The 17,612-nt window shown below is 34.2% G+C and overlaps 4 non-coding genes across 4 annotated transcripts; all 4 read left to right on the forward strand.

Moving 5' to 3' along the window:
- Window positions 1-1,746: 1,746 nt before the first annotated feature.
- LOC119562013 lies at window positions 1,747-3,741 on the forward strand. The gene has a single exon (XR_005221605.1). It is a non-coding gene; the product is annotated as a small subunit ribosomal RNA (ribosomal RNA).
- A 659-nt stretch (window positions 3,742-4,400) lies between these two features.
- On the forward strand, window positions 4,401-4,579 carry LOC119562085. Its single transcript, XR_005221660.1, has one exon. It is a non-coding gene; the product is annotated as a 5.8S ribosomal RNA (ribosomal RNA).
- A 401-nt stretch (window positions 4,580-4,980) lies between these two features.
- Window positions 4,981-8,951, forward strand: LOC119562036. Its single transcript, XR_005221626.1, has one exon. It is a non-coding gene; the product is annotated as a large subunit ribosomal RNA (ribosomal RNA).
- A 6,583-nt stretch (window positions 8,952-15,534) lies between these two features.
- On the forward strand, window positions 15,535-17,529 carry LOC119562014. Its single transcript, XR_005221606.1, has one exon. It is a non-coding gene; the product is annotated as a small subunit ribosomal RNA (ribosomal RNA).
- The last annotated feature ends 83 nt before the right edge of the window (window positions 17,530-17,612 follow it).

The following is a 17,612-nucleotide window of genomic DNA, read 5'->3' on the forward strand; positions in this document are numbered from 1 at the left end:
ATTGTATGGATATGGCATATAAATGCCATATATATAGAAATAAATTGTATATCAATGATATAACAATTATAAACCTAGTGAGGGGCGGCACTAGTGAATGAATCGTATGGATATGGCTTATAGGTATAATACCTATAAGGCATAATAATGTATAATATAATAAATATACATTAAGATATGAATGGATTGTATAAATATGGCATAGAAATGCCATATACATAAGAATAAATGGTAGAATTTACCCATATATCACTGAAACATGATATATAAACCTAGTGATAGCTGGCACTAGTACTGTAAACAGGCACGCAGTAGTGCGTGGGGTAAAAAACTACTATAGGGAGGTGGTCGTTGGCGGGCCCCTCCTCGTATTGGTCAAAACTTATGTTATGCGTAAACATATGATTTTGTCAATACTATAAAGAAAACTTGTTTTGTACATACAAAACTAAATGAATTATATGGATATTGAAAAATAAATGGCATTATATCCATATAATGAAAATATACTTGTATTCTCTTATTATAAGAGAGAATACCGTATAGTTGGTTGGCAAAGACAATTGAAAATACCCGAATTGCAGATGATGGGTTCAAAAACTACTATAGGGTGGTGTAGCAAATAATATGAAGATGATATATCCATATAATGGATATACACTAGTATTCTCTTATTATAATAGAGAATACCATATAAATGGTTGGCAAAGACAATTGAAAATACCCGAATTGAAGTTGACGGGTTCAAAAACTATTATAGGGTGATGTAGCAAATAAAATAATGAAGATATATCCATATAATGGAATTATATGTGTATTCTCTTATTATATGAGAGAGTACCAAACGGTTGATTGGCAAAGACAATTGAAAATACCCGAATTAAAGATATTGGGTCCAAAAACTACTATAGGATGGTCAATGGGCCGGCCATCTACTATTGACGTGACAAAATACTGTCTGTCGGTAGAGAAGATATTAATCCGTCAAATTTGTTTCTTTATTCATTTATGAATATGAGACTTGGCTCCACGGTTAATATTTTAAGCCCAAAGATAATAATGTTGAAACAAAGGCCAAGGTTTCTATTATACATAGAATAACAAATTGTTTCCGAACTTTATCGTTAATCCAAATAAATAATTACAATTGAGGCAGGCTAATAATGATATATATTTTGTATTGATAATCTTGATATATATGTATATTGGTCTGCCATTATCACATACTGAGTTATGTGATAATTCCCTGCGGGGATAAATTAAAAGAGGTGTCCCTATATTAAAAGAAAATAATATATATATATATTATTTTTTCTAACGTACATATCATATATGCGCTCGGTTTTATATTATATATTACCAAAGAGTCTTATATGAATATATACAGATAAATTTTAAATTTATCATCAAAATACAAATGATTTAATTCAATATTTTATATTGGTTAAACAAAAATTGTACATGTGTGGATACAATAATGACGTATGTCGAACAAAAAAGATATTTTAGAATGAAATATGCAAATATAAAGAAAATTATTACGTATTACGAAAAAAAATATTGTGTTTTTAACATCAATAATTAAAAAACTTGTTATTATTAGTGGCGGAACAAGTATATATTGTGAAAACAACAAACGTATACGAATGCTATATAAAAATGGCCGTATTCGATAGAAAACAATCTATAAAATTTATATTGCTAATTTCTATTCAAAAATATGAATGAAATATGAATAAAAACATTATTCTGGTTGATCCTGCCAGTAGTTATATGCTTGTCTCAAAGATTAAGCCATGCATGTCTAAGTACACACGAATTAAAAGTGAAACCGCAAAAGGCTCATTATATCAGTTATGGTTCCTTAGATCGTTAACAGTTACTTGGATAACTGTGGTAATTCTAGAGCTAATACATGCAATTAAAACATGAACCTTATGGGACATGTGCTTTTATTAGGCTAAAACCAAGCGATCGCAAGATCGTTATATTGGTTGAACTCTAGATAACATGCAGATCGTATGGTCTTGTACCGACGACAGATCTTTCAAATGTCTGCCCTATCAACTTTTGATGGTAGTATCTAGGACTACCATGGTTGCAACGGGTAACGGGGAATCAGGGTTCGATTCCGGAGAGGGAGCCTGAGAAACGGCTACCACATCTAAGGAAGGCAGCAGGCGCGTAAATTACCCACTCCCAGCTCGGGGAGGTAGTGACGAAAAATAACAATACAGGACTCATATCCGAGGCCCTGTAATTGGAATGAGTACACTTTAAATCCTTTAACAAGGACCAATTGGAGGGCAAGTCTGGTGCCAGCAGCCGCGGTAATTCCAGCTCCAATAGCGTATATTAAAGTTGTTGCGGTTAAAACGTTCGTAGTTGAACTTGTGCTTCATACGGGTAGTACAACTTACAATTGTGGTTAGTACTATACCTTTATGTATGTAAGCGTATTACCGGTGGAGTTCTTACATGTGCTTAGATACTTGTATTTTTTCATATGTTCCTCCTATTTAAAAACCTGCATTAGTGCTCTTAAACGAGTGTTATTGTGGGCCGGTACAATTACTTTGAACAAATTAGAGTGCTTAAAGCAGGCTTCAAATGCCTGAATATTCTGTGCATGGGATAATGAAATAAGACCTCTGTTCTGCTTTCATTGGTTTTCAGATCAAGAGGTAATGATTAATAGAAGCAGTTTGGGGGCATTAGTATTACGACGCGAGAGGTGAAATTCTTGGACCGTCGTAAGACTAACTTAAGCGAAAGCATTTGCCAAAGATGTTTTCATTAATCAAGAACGAAAGTTAGAGGTTCGAAGGCGATCAGATACCGCCCTAGTTCTAACCATAAACGATGCCAGCTAGCAATTGGGTGTAGCTACTTTTATGGCTCTCTCAGTCGCTTCCCGGGAAACCAAAGCTTTTGGGCTCCGGGGGAAGTATGGTTGCAAAGCTGAAACTTAAAGGAATTGACGGAAGGGCACCACCAGGAGTGGAGCCTGCGGCTTAATTTGACTCAACACGGGAAAACTTACCAGGTCCGAACATAAGTGTGTAAGACAGATTGATAGCTCTTTCTCGAATCTATGGGTGGTGGTGCATGGCCGTTCTTAGTTCGTGGAGTGATTTGTCTGGTTAATTCCGATAACGAACGAGACTCAAATATATTAAATAGATATCTTCAGGATTATGGTGTTGAAGCTTATATAGCCTTCATTCATGGTGGCAGTAAAATGTTTATTGTGTTTGAATGTGTTTATATAAGTGGAGCCGTACCTGTTGGTTTGTCCCATTATAAGGACACTAGCTTCTTAAATGGACAAATTGCGTCTAGCAATAATGAGATTGAGCAATAACAGGTCTGTGATGCCCTTAGATGTCCTGGGCTGCACGCGCGCTACAATGAAAGTATCAACGTGTATTTCCTAGACCGAGAGGTCCGGGTAAACCGCTGAACCACTTTCATGCTTGGGATTGTGAACTGAAACTGTTCACATGAACTTGGAATTCCCAGTAAGTGTGAGTCATTAACTCGCATTGATTACGTCCCTGCCCTTTGTACACACCGCCCGTCGCTACTACCGATTGAATTATTTAGTGAGGTCTCCGGACGTGATCACTGTGACGCCTTGTGTGTTACGGTTGTTTCGCAAAAGTTGACCGAACTTGATTATTTAGAGGAAGTAAAAGTCGTAACAAGGTTTCCGTAGGTGAACCTGCGGAAGGATCATTATTGTTTAATATCCTTACCGTTAATAAAAAAATTTGTTTTTATTATAATAATATAATATATTATAGTAATACAAATAAAATATAAATTGCCAAAAATATGATCTTTTATAGATCAAATATAAAATTTCGAACAAGCAAATCGAAATAATAATTGTAATAATAAATATATTATTGCATTAAATAAGAGATAAATAAATAAGCAAAAGCAAACAAATAACAAATTCGAACAAGCAAATCGAAATTATTAAATTTATTTAATATTATTATTATATTGTATATTAAATGCAATTAATTAATAAAACACTGTGTGTATATGGACCATAATATACACGCGTTGCGATATGTATTGTTCATCTCAGTTATGCGCATACATTGGATAATGCAACAACCTAAAATGTACAATGTTGTACCTGATTATTACAGGTTAATGTTTTATATAAATTTCAATATATATCGCTAAAAAAAAGTATTAATACCGTAAATGCCATTTAAAAAATACTTGATATATTATTGGTTATATGAAACTAAGACATTTCGCAGCATTCGTTTTAGGTATAAAAATCAATTTATTGAAGGAATTGATATATGCCAGTAAAATGGTGTATTTTTAATTTCTTTCAATAAAAACATATATGACAAAATTACCAAACCAATATATAAAACTCTAAGCGGTGGATCACTCGGCTCATGGGTCGATGAAGAACGCAGCAAACTGTGCGTCATCGTGTGAACTGCAGGACACATGAACATCGACATTTTGAACGCATATCGCAGTCCATGCTGTTATGTACTTTAATTAATTTTATAGTGCTGCTTGGACTACATATGGTTGAGGGTTGTAAGACTATGCTAATTAAGTTGTTTATATAAATTTTATAATGAAATTTTATAAGCATATGGTATATTATTGGATAATAATAATTTAATTATTATATTATTCATAATATTAACAAATATATGAAAAACATTATCTCACATTAGTAAATAATTTGAATGTGAAAAACGAAGAGAAATATTTTCTTTTTCAATCAAATAATACTGAGAAATGTCTAGCATAAAAAATTTATCTAGAATTGTCTCTTATTAAAGATTAGTAAATAGAAAGCCGTTGACAATATTATTATTCTTCGTTGATTCGTTAGACCAAACAAATGCCATACAAATATATAAAATATATAACGAATTTAATAAAATGTTTTATCATTATATATAAAGAATTAATTGCAAAAAAAGTTATACACAACCTCAACTCATATGGGACTACCCCCTGAATTTAAGCATATTAATTAGGGGAGGAAAAGAAACTAACCAGGATTTTCTTAGTAGCGGCGAGCGAAAAGAAATCAGTTCAGCACTAAGTCACTTTGTCTATATGGCAAATGTGAGATGCAGTGTATGGAGCGTCAATATTCTAGTATGAGAAATTAACGATTTAAGTCCTTCTTAAATGAGGCCATTTACCCATAGAGGGTGCCAGGCCCGTATAACGTTAATGATTACTAGATGATGTTTCCAAAGAGTCGTGTTGCTTGATAGTGCAGCACTAAGTGGGTGGTAAACTCCATCTAAAACTAAATATAACCATGAGACCGATAGTAAACAAGTACCGTGAGGGAAAGTTGAAAAGAACTCTGAATAGAGAGTTAAACAGTACGTGAAACTGCTTAGAGGTTAAGCCCGATGAACCTGAATATCCGTTATGGAAAATTCATCATTAAAATTGTAATATTTAAACAATATTATGATAATAGTGTGCATTTTTTCCATATAAGGACATTGTAATCTATTAGCATACAAAATTTATCATAAAATATAACTTATAGTTTATTCAAATTAATTTGCTTGCATTTTAACACAGAATAAATGTTATTAATTTGATAAAGTGCTGATAGATTTATATGAATACAGTGCGTTAATTTTTCGGAATTATATAATGGCATAATTATCATTGATTTTTGTGTTTATTATATGCACTTGTATGATTAACAATGCGAAAGATTCAGGATACCTTCGGGACCCGTCTTGAAACACGGACCAAGGAGTCTAACATATGTGCAAGTTATTGGGATATAAACCTAATAGCGTAATTAACTTGACTAATAATGGGATTAGTTTTTTAACTATTTATAGCTAATTAACACAATCCCGGGGCGTTCTATATAGTTATGTATAATGATATTTATATTATTTATGCCTCTAACTGGAACGTACCTTGAGCATATATGCTGTGACCCGAAAGATGGTGAACTATACTTGATCAGGTTGAAGTCAGGGGAAACCCTGATGGAAGACCGAAACAGTTCTGACGTGCAAATCGATTGTCAGAATTGAGTATAGGGGCGAAAGACCAATCGAACCATCTAGTAGCTGGTTCCTTCCGAAGTTTCCCTCAGGATAGCTGGTGCATTTTAATGTTATATAAAATAATCTTATCTGGTAAAGCGAATGATTAGAGGCCTTAGGGTCGAAACGATCTTAACCTATTCTCAAACTTTAAATGGGTAAGAACCTTAACTTTCTTGATATGAAGTTCAAGGTTATGATATAATGTGCCCAGTGGGCCACTTTTGGTAAGCAGAACTGGCGCTGTGGGATGAACCAAACGTAATGTTACGGTGCCCAAATTAACAACTCATGCAGATACCATGAAAGGCGTTGGTTGCTTAAAACAGCAGGACGGTGATCATGGAAGTCGAAATCCGCTAAGGAGTGTGTAACAACTCACCTGCCGAAGCAACTAGCCCTTAAAATGGATGGCGCTTAAGTTGTATACCTATACATTACCGCTAAAGTAGATGATTTATATTACTTGTGATATAAATTTTGAAACTTTAGTGAGTAGGAAGGTACAATGGTATGCGTAGAAGTGTTTGGCGTAAGCCTGCATGGAGCTGCCATTGGTACAGATCTTGGTGGTAGTAGCAAATAATCGAATGAGACCTTGGAGGACTGAAGTGGAGAAGGGTTTCGTGTGAACAGTGGTTGATCACGAGTTAGTCGGTCCTAAGTTCAAGGCGAAAGCCGAAAATTTTCAAGTAAAACACAAATGCCATACAAATATAATTATATTATATAAATCAAGCTAATTAATATACTTGAATAATTTTGAACGAAAGGGAATACGGTTCCAATTCCGTAACCTGTTGAGTATCCGTTTGTTATTAAATATGGGCCTCGTGCTCATCCTGGCAACAGGAACGACCATAAAGAAGCCGTCGAGAGATATCGGAAGAGTTTTCTTTTCTGTTTTATAGCCGTACTACCATGGAAGTCTTTCGCAGAGAGATATGGTAGATGGGCTAGAAGAGCATGACATATACTGTTGTGTCGATATTTTCTCCTCGGACCTTGAAAATTTATGGTGGGGACACGCAAACTTCTCAACAGGCCGTACCAATATCCGCAGCTGGTCTCCAAGGTGAAGAGTCTCTAGTCGATAGAATAATGTAGGTAAGGGAAGTCGGCAAATTAGATCCGTAACTTCGGGATAAGGATTGGCTCTGAAGATTGAGATAGTCGGGCTTGATTGGGAAACAATAACATGGTTTATGTGCTCGTTCTGGGTAAATAGAGTGTCTGGCATTTATGTTGGTCACTTGTTCCCCGGATAGTTTAGTTACGTAGCCAATTGTGGAACTTTCTTGCTAAAATTTTTAAGAATACTAATTGGGTTAAACCAATTAGTTCTTATTAATTATAACGATTATCAATTAACAATCAATTCAGAACTGGCACGGACTTGGGGAATCCGACTGTCTAATTAAAACAAAGCATTGTGATGGCCCTAGCGGGTGTTGACACAATGTGATTTCTGCCCAGTGCTCTGAATGTCAAAGTGAAGAAATTCAAGTAAGCGCGGGTCAACGGCGGGAGTAACTATGACTCTCTTAAGGTAGCCAAATGCCTCGTCATCTAATTAGTGACGCGCATGAATGGATTAACGAGATTCCTACTGTCCCTATCTACTATCTAGCGAAACCACAGCCAAGGGAACGGGCTTGGAATAATTAGCGGGGAAAGAAGACCCTTTTGAGCTTGACTCTAATCTGGCAGTGTAAGGAGACATAAGAGGTGTAGAATAAGTGGGAGATATTAGACTTCGGTTTGGTATCGCCAATGAAATACCACTACTCTTATTGTTTCCTTACTTACTTGATTAAATGGAACGTGTATCATTTCCTAGCCATTATACGGATATATTTATTATATCTTATGGTATTGGGTTTTGATGCAAGCTTCTTGATCAAAGTATCACGAGTTTGTTATATAATCGCAAACAAATTCTTTAATAAAACGGTGCATTTATGTATTTTTGATTTGAAAATTTGGTATAACTCCAATTACTCAGGTATGATCCAATTCAAGGACATTGCCAGGTAGGGAGTTTGACTGGGGCGGTACATCTCTCAAATAATAACGGAGGTGTCCCAAGGCCAGCTCAGTGCGGACAGAAACCACACATAGAGCAAAAGGGCAAATGCTGACTTGATCTCGGTGTTCAGTACACACAGGGACAGCAAAAGCTCGGCCTATCGATCCTTTTGGTTTAAAGAGTTTTTAACAAGAGGTGTCAGAAAAGTTACCATAGGGATAACTGGCTTGTGGCGGCCAAGCGTTCATAGCGACGTCGCTTTTTGATCCTTCGATGTCGGCTCTTCCTATCATTGTGAAGCAAAATTCACCAAGCGTTGGATTGTTCACCCATGCAAGGGAACGTGAGCTGGGTTTAGACCGTCGTGAGACAGGTTAGTTTTACCCTACTAATGACAAAACGTTGTTGCGACAGCATTCCTGCGTAGTACGAGAGGAACCGCAGGTACGGACCAATGGCACAATACTTGTTCGAGCGAACAGTGGTATGACGCTACGTCCGTTGGATTATGCCTGAACGCCTCTAAGGTCGTATCCGTGCTGGACTGCAATGATAAATAAGGGGCAATTTGCATTGTATGGCTTCTAAACCATTTAAAGTTTATAATTTACTTTATAAACGACAATGGATGTGATGCCAATGTAATTTGTAACATAGTAAATTGGGAGGATCTTTGATCACCTGATGCCGCGCTAGTTACATATAAAAGCATTATTTAATACAATGACAAAGCCTAGAATCAATTGTAAACGACTTTTGTAACAGGCAAGGTGTTGTAAGTGGTTGAGCAGCTGCCATACTGCGATCCACTGAAGCTTATCCTTTGCTTGATGATTCGATAATAAAGATGTTGCAAGCGGGCATAATCATTATGCTTGCTTGCAGCATCGCACGCCACTTTGTTTGTGGTGTGTAAGGTAGGGAAGAAGAAATATAAAAGACCTAAATTGGAAACATCAATATATAAGTAAATATTGAACAAACAAAATGTATCGTCATCTTATTAGTGACGCGATGATAAAGTGGCAAACATATTCCATGTATAAATATTCCTATGGTATTAAAATTCAAGTAAAGAGGACATATATAAAAGTTTGTATATATGGTTCATTCAATGGTAGCAGCGGTTGGTTGGTTGGTGTCTGCTCCTCTTATTGTTCAAAACTTATGTTATGGTAGCAAGTCTATATCGTCATATTATTAGTGACGCGAAAAAGTAGTGGCAAAACATATTCCATGTATAAATAAATATTCCTATGGTATTGAAATTCAAGTAAAGAGGCCATTCAAGTAAAGAGGACTTATATAAATATAAGTATATATAATGGTAGCAGCGCGGTTGGTTGGTTGGTGTGTCTGCTCCTCTTATTGTTCAAAACTTATGTTATGGTAGCAAGACTGTATCGTCATATTATTAGTGACGCGAAAAAGTAGTGGCAAAACATATTCCATGTATAAATATTCCTATGGTATTGAAATTCAACTAAAGAGGACATATAAAATTACTATCAATGGTAGCAGTGGTTGGTTGGTTGGTGGTTGGTTGGCGGCTGCTCCTATTATTGTTCAAGACTTATGTTATGGTAGCAAGTCTGTATCGTCATATTAATTATTAGTGACGCGAAAAAGTAGTGGAAATCATATTCCATGTATAAATAGATTCCTATGGTAATGAAATTTTCAAGTAAAGAGAGGACCATTCAAGTAAGAGGACATATAAAAAGTAAGTATATGTTCCTCCAATGGTAGCAGTGGTTGGTTGGTTGGCGGCTGATCCTCTTATTGTTCAAAACTTATTTTATCAATATGAGTTTGGCAATACAATAAAGAAGACCAATCTAATCCATATAAAACTAAATGTATTATATGGATATGCTTAGGAAACCCATATATTCATAAAAAAAAATTATGTATAGAAAATTATACATATATCTTTTATATAAATGAATCGTATGGATATCGCCTTATGGTAGGTATAATAACTTTTTAAGGCATAATAATGTATAATATAGAAAATATACATTGAAATATAAATGCATTTTTATAGATATGGCGGCATATAAGTGCCATATACACAAGAATAAATAATAGAATTTACCAATATATAATTAAAATGAGATATATAAACCTAGTGAGGGGCTGCACTAGTATATGAATCGTATGGATATGGCTTATAGGTATAATACCTATAAGGCATAATAATGTATAATATAATAAATATAAATTAAGATATGAATGAATTATATAAATATGGCATAGAAATGCCATATACATACATAAGAATAAATGGTAGAATTTACCCATATATCACTGAAACACGATATATAAACCTAATGATAGCTGGCACTAGTACTGTAAACATGCACGCAATAGTGCGTGGGGTAAAAAACTACTATAGGGAGGTGGTCGTTGGCGGGCCCCTCCTCGTATTGGTCAAAACTTATGTTATGCATATGAATTTGTCAATACTATATAGAACGCCAAGCATATCCATATAAACTATGGATATGCATAGAAATCCATACAAAAGTAAAAAAAAATTATGTATAGAAAAATATACATATATTTATATAAGTGAATCGTATGGATATGGCTTATAGGTATAATACCTATAAGGCATAATAATGTATAACAAGTAAATATACATTGAAATGTGAATGCATTGTATGGATATGGCATATAAATGCCATATATATAGAAATAAATTGTATATCAATGATATAACAATTATAAACCTAGTGAGGGGCGGCACTAGTGAATGAATCGTATGGATATGGCTTATAGGTATAATACCTATAAGGCATAATAATGTATAATATAATAAATATACATTAAGATATGAATGGATTGTATAAATATGGCATAGAAATGCCATATACATAAGAATAAATGGTAGAATTTACCCATATATCACTGAAACACGATATATAAACCTAGTGATAGCTGGCACTAGTACTGTAAACAGGCACGCAATAGTGCGTGGGGTAAAAAACTACTATAGGGAGGTGGTCGTTGGCGGGCCCCTCCTCGTATTGGTCAAAACTTATGTTATGCATATGAATTTGTCAATACTATATAGAACGCCAAGCATATCCATATAAACTATGGATATGCATAGAAATCCATACAAAAGTAAAAAAAAATTATGTATAGAAAAATATACATATATTTATATAAGTGAATCGTATGGATATGGCTTATAGGTATAATACCTATAAGGCATAATAATGTATAACAAGTAAATATACATTGAAATGTGAATGCATTGTATGGATATGGCATATAAATGCCATATATATAGAAATAAATTGTATATCAATGATATAACAATTATAAACCTAGTGAGGGGCGGCACTAGTGAATGAATCGTATGGATATGGCTTATAGGTATAATACCTATAAGGCATAATAATGTATAATATAATAAATATACATTAAGATATGAATGGATTGTATAAATATGGCATAGAAATGCCATATACATAAGAATAAATGGTAGAATTTACCCATATATCACTGAAACACGATATATAAACCTAGTGATAGCTGGCACTAGTACTGTAAACAGGCACGCAATAGTGCGTGGGGTAAAAAACTACTATAGGGAGGTGGTCGTTGGCGGGCCCCTCCTCGTATTGGTCAAAACTTATGTTATGCATATGAATTTGTCAATACTATATAGAACGCCAAGCATATCCATATAAACTATGGATATGCATAGAAAACCATACAAAAGTAAAAAAAAATTATGTATAGAAAAATATACATATATTTATATAAGTGAATCGTATGGATATGGCTTATAGGTATAATACCTATAAGGCATAATAATGTATAACAAGTAAATATACATTGAAATGTGAATGCATTGTATGGATATGGCATATAAATGCCATATATATAGAAATAAATTGTATATCAATGATATAACAATTATAAACCTAGTGAGGGGCGGCACTAGTGAATGAATCGTATGGATATGGCTTATAGGTATAATACCTATAAGGCATAATAATGTATAATATAATAAATATACATTAAGATATGAATGGATTGTATAAATATGGCATAGAAATGCCATATACATAAGAATAAATGGTAGAATTTACCCATATATCACTGAAACACGATATATAAACCTAGTGATAGCTGGCACTAGTACTGTAAACAGGCACGCAATAGTGCGTGGGGTAAAAAACTACTATAGGGAGGTGGTCGTTGGCGGGCCCCTCCTCGTATTGGTCAAAACTTATGTTATGCATATGAATTTGTCAATACTATATAGAACGCCAAGCATATCCATATAAACTATGGATATGCATAGAAAACCATACAAAAGTAAAAAAAAATTATGTATAGAAAAATATACATATATTTATATAAGTGAATCGTATGGATATGGCTTATAGGTATAATACCTATAAGGCATAATAATGTATAACAAGTAAATATACATTGAAATGTGAATGCATTGTATGGATATGGCATATAAATGCCATATATATAGAAATAAATTGTATATCAATGATATAACAATTATAAACCTAGTGAGGGGCGGCACTAGTGAATGAATCGTATGGATATGGCTTATAGGTATAATACCTATAAGGCATAATAATGTATAATATAATAAATATACATTAAGATATGAATGGATTGTATAAATATGGCATAGAAATGCCATATACATAAGAATAAATGGTAGAATTTACCCATATATCACTGAAACACGATATATAAACCTAGTGATAGCTGGCACTAGTACTGTAAACAGGCACGCAATAGTGCGTGGGGTAAAAAACTACTATAGGGAGGTGGTCGTTGGCGGGCCCCTCCTCGTATTGGTCAAAACTTATGTTATGCATATGAATTTGTCAATACTATATAGAACGCCAAGCATATCCATATAAACTATGGATATGCATAGAAATCCATACAAAAGTAAAAAAAAATTATGTATAGAAAAATATACATATATTTATATAAGTGAATCGTATGGATATGGCTTATAGGTATAATACCTATAAGGCATAATAATGTATAACAAGTAAATATACATTGAAATGTGAATGCATTGTATGGATATGGCATATAAATGCCATATATATAGAAATAAATTGTATATCAATGATATAACAATTATAAACCTAGTGAGGGGCGGCACTAGTGAATGAATCGTATGGATATGGCTTATAGGTATAATACCTATAAGGCATAATAATGTATAATATAATAAATATACATTAAGATATGAATGGATTGTATAAATATGGCATAGAAATGCCATATACATAAGAATAAATGGTAGAATTTACCCATATATCACTGAAACACGATATATAAACCTAGTGATAGCTGGCACTAGTACTGTAAACAGGCACGCAATAGTGCGTGGGGTAAAAAACTACTATAGGGAGGTGGTCGTTGGCGGGCCCCTCCTCGTATTGGTCAAAACTTATGTTATGCATATGAATTTGTCAATACTATATAGAACGCCAAGCATATCCATATAAACTATGGATATGCATAGAAATCCATACAAAAGTAAAAAAAAATTATGTATAGAAAAATATACATATATTTATATAAGTGAATCGTATGGATATGGCTTATAGGTATAATACCTATAAGGCATAATAATGTATAACAAGTAAATATACATTGAAATGTGAATGCATTGTATGGATATGGCATATAAATGCCATATATATAGAAATAAATTGTATATCAATGATATAACAATTATAAACCTAGTGAGGGGCGGCACTAGTGAATGAATCGTATGGATATGGCTTATAGGTATAATACCTATAAGGCATAATAATGTATAATATAATAAATATACATTAAGATATGAATGGATTGTATAAATATGGCATAGAAATGCCATATACATAAGAATAAATGGTAGAATTTACCCATATATCACTGAAACATGATATATAAACCTAGTGATAGCTGGCACTAGTACTGTAAACAGGCACGCAGTAGTGCGTGGGGTAAAAAACTACTATAGGGAGGTGGTCGTTGGCGGGCCCCTCCTCGTATTGGTCAAAACTTATGTTATGCGTAAACATATGATTTTGTCAATACTATAAAGAAAACTTGTTTTGTACATACAAAACTAAATGAATTATATGGATATTGAAAAATAAATGGCATTATATCCATATAATGAAAATATACTTGTATTCTCTTATTATAAGAGAGAATACCGTATAGTTGGTTGGCAAAGACAATTGAAAATACCCGAATTGCAGATGATGGGTTCAAAAACTACTATAGGGTGGTGTAGCAAATAATATGAAGATGATATATCCATATAATGGATATACACTAGTATTCTCTTATTATAATAGAGAATACCATATAAATGGTTGGCAAAGACAATTGAAAATACCCGAATTGAAGTTGACGGGTTCAAAAACTATTATAGGGTGATGTAGCAAATAAAATAATGAAGATATATCCATATAATGGAATTATATGTGTATTCTCTTATTATATGAGAGAGTACCAAACGGTTGATTGGCAAAGACAATTGAAAATACCCGAATTAAAGATATTGGGTCCAAAAACTACTATAGGATGGTCAATGGGCCGGCCATCTACTATTGACGTGACAAAATACTGTCTGTCGGTAGAGAAGATATTAATCCGTCAAATTTGTTTCTTTATTCATTTATGAATATGAGACTTGGCTCCACGGTTAATATTTTAAGCCCAAAGATAATAATGTTGAAACAAAGGCCAAGGTTTCTATTATACATAGAATAACAAATTGTTTCCGAACTTTATCGTTAATCCAAATAAATAATTACAATTGAGGCAGGCTAATAATGATATATATTTTGTATTGATAATCTTGATATATATGTATATTGGTCTGCCATTATCACATACTGAGTTATGTGATAATTCCCTGCGGGGATAAATTAAAAGAGGTGTCCCTATATTAAAAGAAAATAATATATATATATATTATTTTTTCTAACGTACATATCATATATGCGCTCGGTTTTATATTATATATTACCAAAGAGTCTTATATGAATATATACAGATAAATTTTAAATTTATCATCAAAATACAAATGATTTAATTCAATATTTTATATTGGTTAAACAAAAATTGTACATGTGTGGATACAATAATGACGTATGTCGAACAAAAAAGATATTTTAGAATGAAATATGCAAATATAAAGAAAATTATTACGTATTACGAAAAAAAATATTGTGTTTTTAACATCAATAATTAAAAAACTTGTTATTATTAGTGGCGGAACAAGTATATATTGTGAAAACAACAAACGTATACGAATGCTATATAAAAATGGCCGTATTCGATAGAAAACAATCTATAAAATTTATATTGCTAATTTCTATTCAAAAATATGAATGAAATATGAATAAAAACATTATTCTGGTTGATCCTGCCAGTAGTTATATGCTTGTCTCAAAGATTAAGCCATGCATGTCTAAGTACACACGAATTAAAAGTGAAACCGCAAAAGGCTCATTATATCAGTTATGGTTCCTTAGATCGTTAACAGTTACTTGGATAACTGTGGTAATTCTAGAGCTAATACATGCAATTAAAACATGAACCTTATGGGACATGTGCTTTTATTAGGCTAAAACCAAGCGATCGCAAGATCGTTATATTGGTTGAACTCTAGATAACATGCAGATCGTATGGTCTTGTACCGACGACAGATCTTTCAAATGTCTGCCCTATCAACTTTTGATGGTAGTATCTAGGACTACCATGGTTGCAACGGGTAACGGGGAATCAGGGTTCGATTCCGGAGAGGGAGCCTGAGAAACGGCTACCACATCTAAGGAAGGCAGCAGGCGCGTAAATTACCCACTCCCAGCTCGGGGAGGTAGTGACGAAAAATAACAATACAGGACTCATATCCGAGGCCCTGTAATTGGAATGAGTACACTTTAAATCCTTTAACAAGGACCAATTGGAGGGCAAGTCTGGTGCCAGCAGCCGCGGTAATTCCAGCTCCAATAGCGTATATTAAAGTTGTTGCGGTTAAAACGTTCGTAGTTGAACTTGTGCTTCATACGGGTAGTACAACTTACAATTGTGGTTAGTACTATACCTTTATGTATGTAAGCGTATTACCGGTGGAGTTCTTACATGTGCTTAGATACTTGTATTTTTTCATATGTTCCTCCTATTTAAAAACCTGCATTAGTGCTCTTAAACGAGTGTTATTGTGGGCCGGTACAATTACTTTGAACAAATTAGAGTGCTTAAAGCAGGCTTCAAATGCCTGAATATTCTGTGCATGGGATAATGAAATAAGACCTCTGTTCTGCTTTCATTGGTTTTCAGATCAAGAGGTAATGATTAATAGAAGCAGTTTGGGGGCATTAGTATTACGACGCGAGAGGTGAAATTCTTGGACCGTCGTAAGACTAACTTAAGCGAAAGCATTTGCCAAAGATGTTTTCATTAATCAAGAACGAAAGTTAGAGGTTCGAAGGCGATCAGATACCGCCCTAGTTCTAACCATAAACGATGCCAGCTAGCAATTGGGTGTAGCTACTTTTATGGCTCTCTCAGTCGCTTCCCGGGAAACCAAAGCTTTTGGGCTCCGGGGGAAGTATGGTTGCAAAGCTGAAACTTAAAGGAATTGACGGAAGGGCACCACCAGGAGTGGAGCCTGCGGCTTAATTTGACTCAACACGGGAAAACTTACCAGGTCCGAACATAAGTGTGTAAGACAGATTGATAGCTCTTTCTCGAATCTATGGGTGGTGGTGCATGGCCGTTCTTAGTTCGTGGAGTGATTTGTCTGGTTAATTCCGATAACGAACGAGACTCAAATATATTAAATAGATATCTTCAGGATTATGGTGTTGAAGCTTATATAGCCTTCATTCATGGTGGCAGTAAAATGTTTATTGTGTTTGAATGTGTTTATATAAGTGGAGCCGTACCTGTTGGTTTGTCCCATTATAAGGACACTAGCTTCTTAAATGGACAAATTGCGTCTAGCAATAATGAGATTGAGCAATAACAGGTCTGTGATGCCCTTAGATGTCCTGGGCTGCACGCGCGCTACAATGAAAGTATCAACGTGTATTTCCTAGACCGAGAGGTCCGGGTAAACCGCTGAACCACTTTCATGCTTGGGATTGTGAACTGAAACTGTTCACATGAACTTGGAATTCCCAGTAAGTGTGAGTCATTAACTCGCATTGATTACGTCCCTGCCCTTTGTACACACCGCCCGTCGCTACTACCGATTGAATTATTTAGTGAGGTCTCCGGACGTGATCACTGTGACGCCTTGTGTGTTACGGTTGTTTCGCAAAAGTTGACCGAACTTGATTATTTAGAGGAAGTAAAAGTCGTAACAAGGTTTCCGTAGGTGAACCTGCGGAAGGATCATTATTGTTTAATATCCTTACCGTTAATAAAAAAATTTGTTTTTATTATAATAATATAATATATTATAGTAATACAAATAAAATATA

This window comes from Drosophila subpulchrella, unplaced genomic scaffold, assembly GCF_014743375.2.
Source record: "Drosophila subpulchrella strain 33 F10 #4 breed RU33 unplaced genomic scaffold, RU_Dsub_v1.1 Primary Assembly Seq391, whole genome shotgun sequence".
Taxonomy (NCBI): domain Eukaryota; kingdom Metazoa; phylum Arthropoda; class Insecta; order Diptera; family Drosophilidae; genus Drosophila; species Drosophila subpulchrella.